Source organism: Ahaetulla prasina, chromosome 9 (assembly GCF_028640845.1).
Source record: "Ahaetulla prasina isolate Xishuangbanna chromosome 9, ASM2864084v1, whole genome shotgun sequence".
Classification (NCBI taxonomy): Eukaryota; Metazoa; Chordata; class Lepidosauria; order Squamata; family Colubridae; genus Ahaetulla; species Ahaetulla prasina.
Window position 1 is genome coordinate 12,540,628 of NC_080547.1, and position 8,687 is coordinate 12,549,314.

Here is an 8,687-nt window from a genome sequence, read left to right on the forward strand (position 1 = left end):
GGACCGTGGAGGTCTTCTAGTCCAACCCCTTGCTCCAGCAAAAGACCCTATACCATTTCAGGCAAATGCCTGTCCAGTCTCTTCTTAAAAGCCTCCAGTGATGGAGCGACCACAACTTCTGGTGGCAAGCTGTTCCACTGATCGATTGTTCTCACCGTTAGGAAGTTTCTCCTCAGTTCTAGGTTGGTTCTCGCCTTGATTAGTTTCCATCCATTGCTTCTTGTCCTGCCTTCAGGTGCTATGGAAAACAGATTGACCCCCTCATCTTTATGGCAGCCCCTCAAACATTGGAAGACTGCTATCATAACTCCTCTAGTTCTCCTTTTCACTACCTAATACCTGCCACAATTCTTCATATGTTCACCCACCCCCCTCCGGCTGCTGTAGGTAACCCTGGGATACAGCCTTGAGAGAGATAAGCATGGAATGCAGATCTGCCTGCCATGCCGTTTCCCACCTGGCCTACAGCAACTCGGGAGGAGGTCAGGGATCCTTTGCGAGTTGACATTAGCCTCCAGACCCCTAATCCTCTTTTTTGCTCTTTTCTGCACTCTTTCCAGAGTCTCTGCATCTTTTTATATATATATATATTGTGTTGATCAAAACTGGGCACAGTATTCCAAGGGCGGTCTTGTCTGCAGCACCTTTCAGAGTAGAGCAAAAATCTCTCTCTCTTTCTCTCTCTCTCTGTCTGTCTCTCTCTGTCTCCCCCCAGTTCAGAATCTGGTTTTTCGTTTAGTGGGATGGAAAAGTGTTTTGCCTGGAAGACTGGATTTGTCTGGGTCAGCCCTGGATGGAGAATTTCCATCCCTGCTGAGAGATGCCTGATGCCGTTTGATTGAAAAAACTGCACACGTTCCATAGAACCTGAGGAGGAATCCTATCAGGGCCACCGAGCTGGCAAGGAAAGAGGACCTCTCTTCCAAGCTCAGTCTGACCCGTCCCTCTGTCTTCCAGAACAGCTGTGTGATTCTGAGGCTACCTCCATCCCCCCCCCCCCCGCGCCTACTTCCTGTTCCCCGGCATCTTTGCAGCTGGATCTGGTCAGCCATTCTCATTCCTGGTTAATGAGAAACTCCTGGACTTTGCCTCTGGGCAGCCAACGTGACTTTGCAAAGCTGCAAGAGAGAGAACGGGAATTGAGATTGAAGCTACGGAAAGGCAGCAGTAGCTCTGCCCCCCCCCCAGCTTCATCTGAACACAACTGGTCAGGGCTGAGTTGGGGGTCCCGAGAGAAGATGGTGACTCTTCCATGGGAAAAGGATAACCTCAACCCCAGATGAACAGGGGTGGTCTATCAAGACCATACTTGGAATATTGCATCCAGATTTGGACACCACCATATAAAACAAAGATGTGGAGACTCTAGAAAGAGGGCAGAGAAGAGCAACAAAGATGATAGCTAGAAAGGAGACGGATGCCACCCATGTGGTTCTAGTTTGATTTCCATATTTGAGGGGCTGCTACAAAGAAGAGGGAGTCAAGCTATTCTCCAAAGCACCAGAAGGCAGGACGTGGAAAGTGGAAACTAATCAAGGACAGAACGGAGAACTAAGGAGAAAGTTCCTGACAGTGAGAACAATTAATCAGTGGAAGGACTTGCCTCCAGAAGTTACAGATTAACTTAGTTGGAAGGGACCTTGTAGGTAATCTAGTCCAACCCCCTGCCGAAGCAGGAGACCCTACACTATTTTGAAAGATAATAGTCCAGTCTCTTCCAGGGATGAAGCTCCCACAACTTCCGAAGGCAACTTCTGTTCCATGGGTTGATTGTTCTCACTGTCAGAAAATTTCTCCTTATTTCCAGGTTAAATCTCTCCTTGATCAGTTTCCAACCATTATTCCTTGTCTGGCCTTCGGGTGCTTTGGAGAATAGCTTGACCCCCTTCCTCCTCTCTGGGGCAGCCCCTCAAATATTGGAAGACTGCTACTATGTCTTCCCTGATCCTTCTCTTCCCTAGACTAGCCATGTCTTCTGTCCATCCATGGTTCACTCAGACTTCCTTCCTTCCTTCCTTCCTTCCTTCCTTCCTTCCTTCCTTCCTTTCCTTCCTTCCTTCCTTTTGCTTTGGAAAATAGTGTGACCCCCTTCTGTCTGTGACAGCCCCTCAAGTATTGGAAGGCTACTATCCTGTCTCCCCAGGTCCTTCTCTTCCCTAGACTAGCCTTGTCTTCTGTCCATCCATGGTTCACTCAGACTTCTTTCTTTCTTTCTTTCTTTCTTTCTTTCTTTCTTTCTTTTCTTTCCTTCCTTCCTTCCTTCCTTCCTTCCTTTTGCTTTGGAAAATAGCTTGACCCCCTTCTTCCTCTCTGTGGCAGCCCCTCAAGTATAGGAAGGCTGTTATCCTGTCTCCCCTGGTCCTTCTCTTCACTAGACCAGCCAGGCCCAGTTCCTGCAACTGTTCATCGTACGTTTTAGTTGAGATTTTAAAGAAGAGATTGGACAACCATTTGTCTGAAAAGGTATATGGCCATGTTGGCAAACCTTCTTGGCGTCATGTGCCAAAACAGGAGTATGCACAGGTGCGGGGGCATTTCCAGAAACAGGAAGAACATCTCCCTGGCATGCATGCATAGGAGCACCAGAAAACAGAGAAGCAGTTCCCCAGTGCGCATGCATGTGCTGGGAAACTGATCTTCCGGTTTGTGACGTGCACGCTGGTCACCTGGTCTTCTGGTTTCTAGCACGCATACACGTGCAAAGACCCGGAAGAGCAACAGGTGATGGTTGGCAGGCCCAGAGAGATGTCTCTGTGTGCCACCTCTGGCACACGTACCATAGGTTCATCATCATGGGTATAGGGTTTCTGTTGTGCCTCGTCCGCTTTCCCCGCAGCCGGGCCCATCTTATCTGCTTCCGAATGCTGAGGAATGTCCTAGCATGCCTCCCAGCCCCAGCCCTGGCTCCATGCCCAGACAGGCCGAAGAGGAAGAAGTGCCTCCAGCCCCCAGCTCTGGCTCCATGCCCAGGCAAACAGAGCAACTAGACCCCTCCCCCACAGCATGTGAGCCTGAGGAAGGTCAATTACCAACAGCTGCAGACTGGAGTGACCCTCGCTTCAGGAGAATTGATACGCGGCGGCAACAGAAGGAAGGGAGGGGCAGGCCTGGATAAGTGCTGAGTCATGGAGCCACACCCCATGGCCTATATAAAGGATCTGCTTTCTGGCATTCTCTGAGTCAGGCAAAGTCTACCTTATCTTGCTGAAGTCACTTTCTGGTCTCCTGCCTGCATTGAGAACTTTGCTAGGACTTTGGCAGAGCTGCAGAGGCACGCCTGATTCGGATTTCCCTGACCTGGCCATCAGCGGAGGAGTGGGACACGACAGTTTCCTGCTTAAGCAGGGGATTGGGCCAGTGGTGATATCTGAACCGGTTTACTACCGGTTCGCCGGCTGCGCGTGCATGCGCAGTGCACACCACTCACTAAATGCAAGGGGCCCGTGCATGCAGCGCACGCCAAAAGGAGGCATGGGGTAAGTAGAACAGCGCGGGGTGTGTGTGTGTGTGTGATCAGCTCTGGCGCGCGATCTTTTTTTTTACTTTTAAAAGCATTTTTTTTACCACCTATTCGGCCAAATAGGTTGTAAAAAAAATGCTTTTAAAAGTAAAAAAAAAAAGGCTCTGATGATCACGCGCCTCAGCTGTGATTGTCAAAGCCTCTTTTTTACCTTTTAAAAGCATTTTTTAAAAGAAGCGGGCAAGCGGGTAAGCAGGCAAGTGGGAGACCGGGCATTGGGTGGGGATGGGCGGGAGGGGGGATTTTTGCTACCGGTTCTCAGAACCACCCACCACCATCGCTACCGGATTGGCCGATCCGGTCCGAACCGGGAGCATTTCACCCCTGGGTTGGGCTAGAAGACCTCCAAGGTCCCTTCCAACTCTGTTATTCTTTCAAGCGGGGTTTAAGATGGCTTCTGAGTTACAAAAGGAGGAACGTCCATTTTTTTTTTGCTACGGAGAATGGCAAAATGATTTGAGGCAGGCATATCTTGGGAAACCAGCAGAGAAAATTAGAACAGTTCACTCCTTGCTGTGTTATGAACTTTGGGGAAAAAAAGAAAAAAAATCAGAGAGAAAAATATTGTTGCAAATGTTATTTCTGGCTTTTTGCTCAGCAGGGTGGAGGGAGCAGATGGGGAGATCCTGGCCGGTAGTGCTTTCCTGCCCTGGCTTATATTTTGATCAGTCCCTGGATGGGAGATTTGGCACTCGGGCCGAGCAAATGGCAGAGAAGTGGCCTCCGGGCGCCAGCTCCGAGCTGCCACATCAGCAGCAGCGGAGGCAGAAGCAGAGCAATGGCCACGAGCCGCCAAGCTGGCCGGTGAGGGTAATGGGGCCAGCGCGTGGTTTGCTGGCCGAGCTCCAGCGCCCGTCCTTGGGGCTTTGGATGCAGCAGAGAAGAGGAAGCTGCTGTGGTTTGGGGTGGGGGGGGAAGGAGAAACATCTGCCATGGCATCAGCATGTGCCCCTGGCAAATCCGAGAGGTGGGCAGAGGTCCAAAGCCAGCCGAGAGGCGCAAGGGCAGCCCGCTTGCCTCTGGTTTGATTTGAGGTTGTTCGTGTCATTGCTACCCGGATCGGGTCTTGGGAGCGGTTCGCTGGACAGTGTGGATAACCTGGAGGATGCGGGAAGGGCTGGAGGGGAAAACGGGAACTCAGATCTGGGATCAGGCAAGAAAGCAGAAACTCCAGCTGGAAGTGAAGCAGATGGAGGGCCGCCCACTCGCAGAAACTTAACCCTGCTGAGCTCAGCCGAGAAGATCTGCAGAGCAACCCGGGCTAGAGTGGCTGGGGAGGGAGGGAGGGAGGGAGGGAAAATGAAAGGAAGGAAGGAAGGAAGGAAGGAAGGAAGGAAGGAAGGAAGGAAGAGGGGGGGAGGGGGGGGAAAGGAAGGAAGGGAGGGAAGGAAAATTGAAGAAGGAAGGAAAAGAAAATAGAAGGGAGGGAGGAGGCAGGCAAAATGAAAAGAAGGAAGGAAGGAAGGAAGGTGGGAGGGGGAGGGAGGGAAAAAGGAAGGAAGGAAGGAAGGAAGGAAGGAAGGAAGGAAGGAAGGAAGGAAGGAAGGAAGGAAGGAAGGAAGGAAGGAAAAGAAACTAGAAGGGAAGGAGGGAGGCAAAAGGAAGGAAGGAAGGAAGGAAGGAAGGAAGGAAGGAAGGAAGGAAGGAAGGAAGGAAAGAAACTAGAGGGAAGGGAGGGAGGAGGGAGGCAAAATGAAAGGACATAAACTGTTTCAACTCCTACCCTCAAAACGACGCTATGGAGCACTGCACACCAGAACAACTAGACACAAGAACAGTTTCTTCCCGAAGGCCATCACTCTGCTAAACAAATAATTCCCACAACACTGTCAAACTATTTACTAAATCTGCCCTACTATTAATCTTCTCATCGTTCCCATCACCCATCTCCTTCCATTTATGACTGCATGACTTTAACTTTGTTGCTTTTATCCTTACGATTTATATTGATATCGATTGTTTCCTGATTGCTTATTTGTACCCCATGACTATCATTAAGTCTTGTACCTTATGATTCTTGATGAAAGTATCTTTTCTTTTATGTACACCGAGAGTGTATGCATCAAGATAAATTCCTTGTGTGTCCAATCACACTTGACCGATAAAAAATTCTATTCTATTCTATTCTTTCTGTATTTTGGCTGACCAAAAAAAAAAAAAATGATTCCCCCCCCCCCCCCGCCCATCCTCTTTCGGTGTTTTATCTTTGTTTCGCTCTGCCTGGCAGCCAGGAAAGCATCTGCCCTGGATTCCAACTTGGTCTCCAAGAAGCTGGAAATGCATTTACCTTGTTGGATGAAAGGAGGGAGGAAAGCAGGCCCCTCCCTTCCAGTCCCAACCACATTGGCTGCTGCTAGTTGGATCCAGATGTTGAGATGGGGGGACTCCCCCAAAACATAATACAGCAATGAGATTCCAGGCCACATGTTCTCCAGCAAAGCAGCCATTGGACGCCATGCGCTATCTGTAGGTGGCCTGCTGGGCAGAGCCTGGGAAAAGCATGAAAGGAGACATTCTCAAGTTCTGGTTTTAATCATCCCAGACACACACTCTCGGGCTCTGCAGATAAGGTCTCCAAGGATACCATCCAGAGGGAGAAGAGAGTAAGGGGTGCACGGTTGGGGTGTTGCTCTAGAAGCCAACTGAAATCTAGACTTCAGAGGATAATTAGAACTGCAGAAAACACAATGGCTACCCAACCTGTCGTCCATACTGCACGAGTCAACAAGAGGGCTGTGAAAATATTTACAGACCCCCTCACATCCTGGACATAAACCGTTTCAACTCCTACCCTCCATGCACTTATAACCCACAATGCAATGGGTGGTTTCTCCTCTTGAAATGAAATTTCAAGAGGAGAAACCACCCATTGCATTGTGGGTTATAAGTGCATGGAGATCTACTAGGCTCCAAACGGGGTTCGGGGGGGTGCAGAGGGGTCACAGAAGCATGCGAAGGGATGCAGGGTGGGGGGGAGGGGGTCGCTCTCACATTTATTTAATTTATTTTTATTTTATTTATTTATTTTGTCACAACAATATACATAAGCATCACGCAAAAAGATTATATAGTATATAAACATATATATGAAGAACTATAAGGAGGTATAAGCACATATATATATATATATATATAGGAAGAAGAAAAGAAAAACAATAGGACAGGAACGGTAGGCACGTTTGTGCTCTTATGCACGCCCCTTATGATCCTCTTAGGAATGAGGTGAGGTCAGTAGTAGAAAGTTTTTGGTTAAAGCTTTTGGGATTATGGGAAGAGACCACAGAGTCAGGTAAAGTGTTCCAAGCACTGAGGATTCTGTTACAGAAGTCATATTTTCTGCAATCTAGATTAAAGCGGTTAACATTAAGTTTAAATCTATTGGTTGCTCTTGTATTATGGCAATAAAGCTGAAGTAGTCTTTAATAGGAAGGACATTACAATAGATGATTCTATGAGTTAAACTTAGGTCTTGTCGAAGGCGACGGAGTTCTAAGTTTTCTAAGCCTAGGATTTCAAGTCTGGTGGGATATCGTATTTTGTTGTTTTCAGAGGAGCATTATGGGTGCAGGGGGTGCATAATGTGATGTGCGAGCGCGCTTTGGGCACACAACAACATAAAGGTTTGTCATCACTGCCCTAGAGCATCATCAAAGATGGACAGGAAAGGGATGGAAAATCTCAACCCAGCACAAAAAGTGAGATGAAGGCCATTCTAGATCAGGGGTCTCCAAGTTTTGTCCCTTTAAGACTTGTGGACTTCAACTCCCAGAGTTCCTCAGCCAGCTTTGCTTTGCTGGCTGAGGGACTCTGAAAGTAAGTTAGTAAGTAACTCTGAAAGTAAGTTAGTGTGGTAAGGCCACACTTGGAATATTGCATTCAGTTTTGGTCGCCACGATGTAAAAAAGATGTTGAGAGACTCTAGAAAGAGTGCAGAGAAGAGCAACAAAGATGATTAGGGGACTGGAGGCTAAAACATATGAAGAACGGTTGCAGGAACTCGGTATGTCCAGTTTAATGAAGAGAAGGACTAGGGGTGACATGATAGCAGTGTTCCAATATCTCAGGGGTTGCCACAAAGAAGAGGGAGTCAAACTATTCTCCAAAGCACCTGAAGGCAGGACAAGAAGCAACAGGTGGAAACTAATCAAGGAGAGAAGCAACCTAGAACTAAGGAGAAATTTCCCGACAGTTAGAACAATCAATAAGTGGAACAACTTGCCTGCAGAAGTTGTGAATGCTCCAACACTGGAAACTTTTAAGAAAATGTTGAATAGCCATTTGTCTGAAATGGTGTAGGGTTTCCTGCCTCGGCAGGGGGTTGGACTAGAAGACCTCCAAGGTCCCTTCCAACTCTATTATTATGTTATGTTATGTTAAGTCTTAAAGGGACCAAGGTTGGAGACCCCTGTTCTAGAAGGTCGGTAGAGCAGAGCCCATCAGCCAACCAGCATTTTGCTGGGGAGAAAGACTATCAAACCTTCTATCAAGTACTAACCAAGTTTGAAATGGGTGTCAAGGAACAAGGCTTCCTCTTTCTGTTCTCTGCAGAAAGCAGGATTTGTCCCTCAAGTACTTCTTGGAAGCAGCAAGACAAATCTGAAGCTGAAAGCCCCTTTCCTCTTAGCACTGATGATGTGATCTAGTTGGGTCATGAAACATCTTCAAAAAAACAAACAACCAAGCTCTGAGAGAGGACGCCGCCAAAAACCAACACTCTCCACTTGTACATAACCTGAAAGCAAACCCTACTTCCTTCTTGCCCTGATAATGTCACCTAGTTGGGTCATGAAATGTCACCAAGAAAACCGCCAAACTCAGAGCCCACCAAGGACCCCACAGTTGAAACCCAAGCTATAAATATTCTCTTCTTCTGCTAGAAGGGTCTCCAAGACAAGCCAACGGCTTCCCATTGGAGCATCTACCACCATCCAAATTGGGGACAATTCAACCAGGGCTTTTCCCAGTTCATCTAACTCCTTTCCCCCCCCGACCCCCGACCCCGAGCAAAACTGGTCCGGTTGAAAGTTTGTCAACTTCTGTTTCCTAGACAACACAGTATCAACAGTAGAAACCTTCAAATTTCTAGATTCTACCATATCGCAAGATCTACAATGGACAGCTAACATCAAAAGCATCATCAAAAAAGCATAACAAAGAATGTTCTTTC

At 47.9% G+C, this 8,687-nt stretch overlaps 1 long non-coding RNA gene across 1 annotated transcript; it reads right to left on the reverse strand.

The window, feature by feature from the left end:
- Positions 1-1,020: 1,020 nt before the first annotated feature.
- LOC131203832 (uncharacterized) lies at positions 1,021-8,463 on the reverse strand. Its single transcript, XR_009156489.1, has 3 exons — positions 8,016-8,463; positions 5,808-6,009; positions 1,021-1,118 (listed from the first exon to the last, which is right to left on the reverse strand). It is a non-coding gene; the product is annotated as an uncharacterized LOC131203832 (long non-coding RNA).
- Between the last annotated feature and the right edge of the window lie 224 nt (positions 8,464-8,687).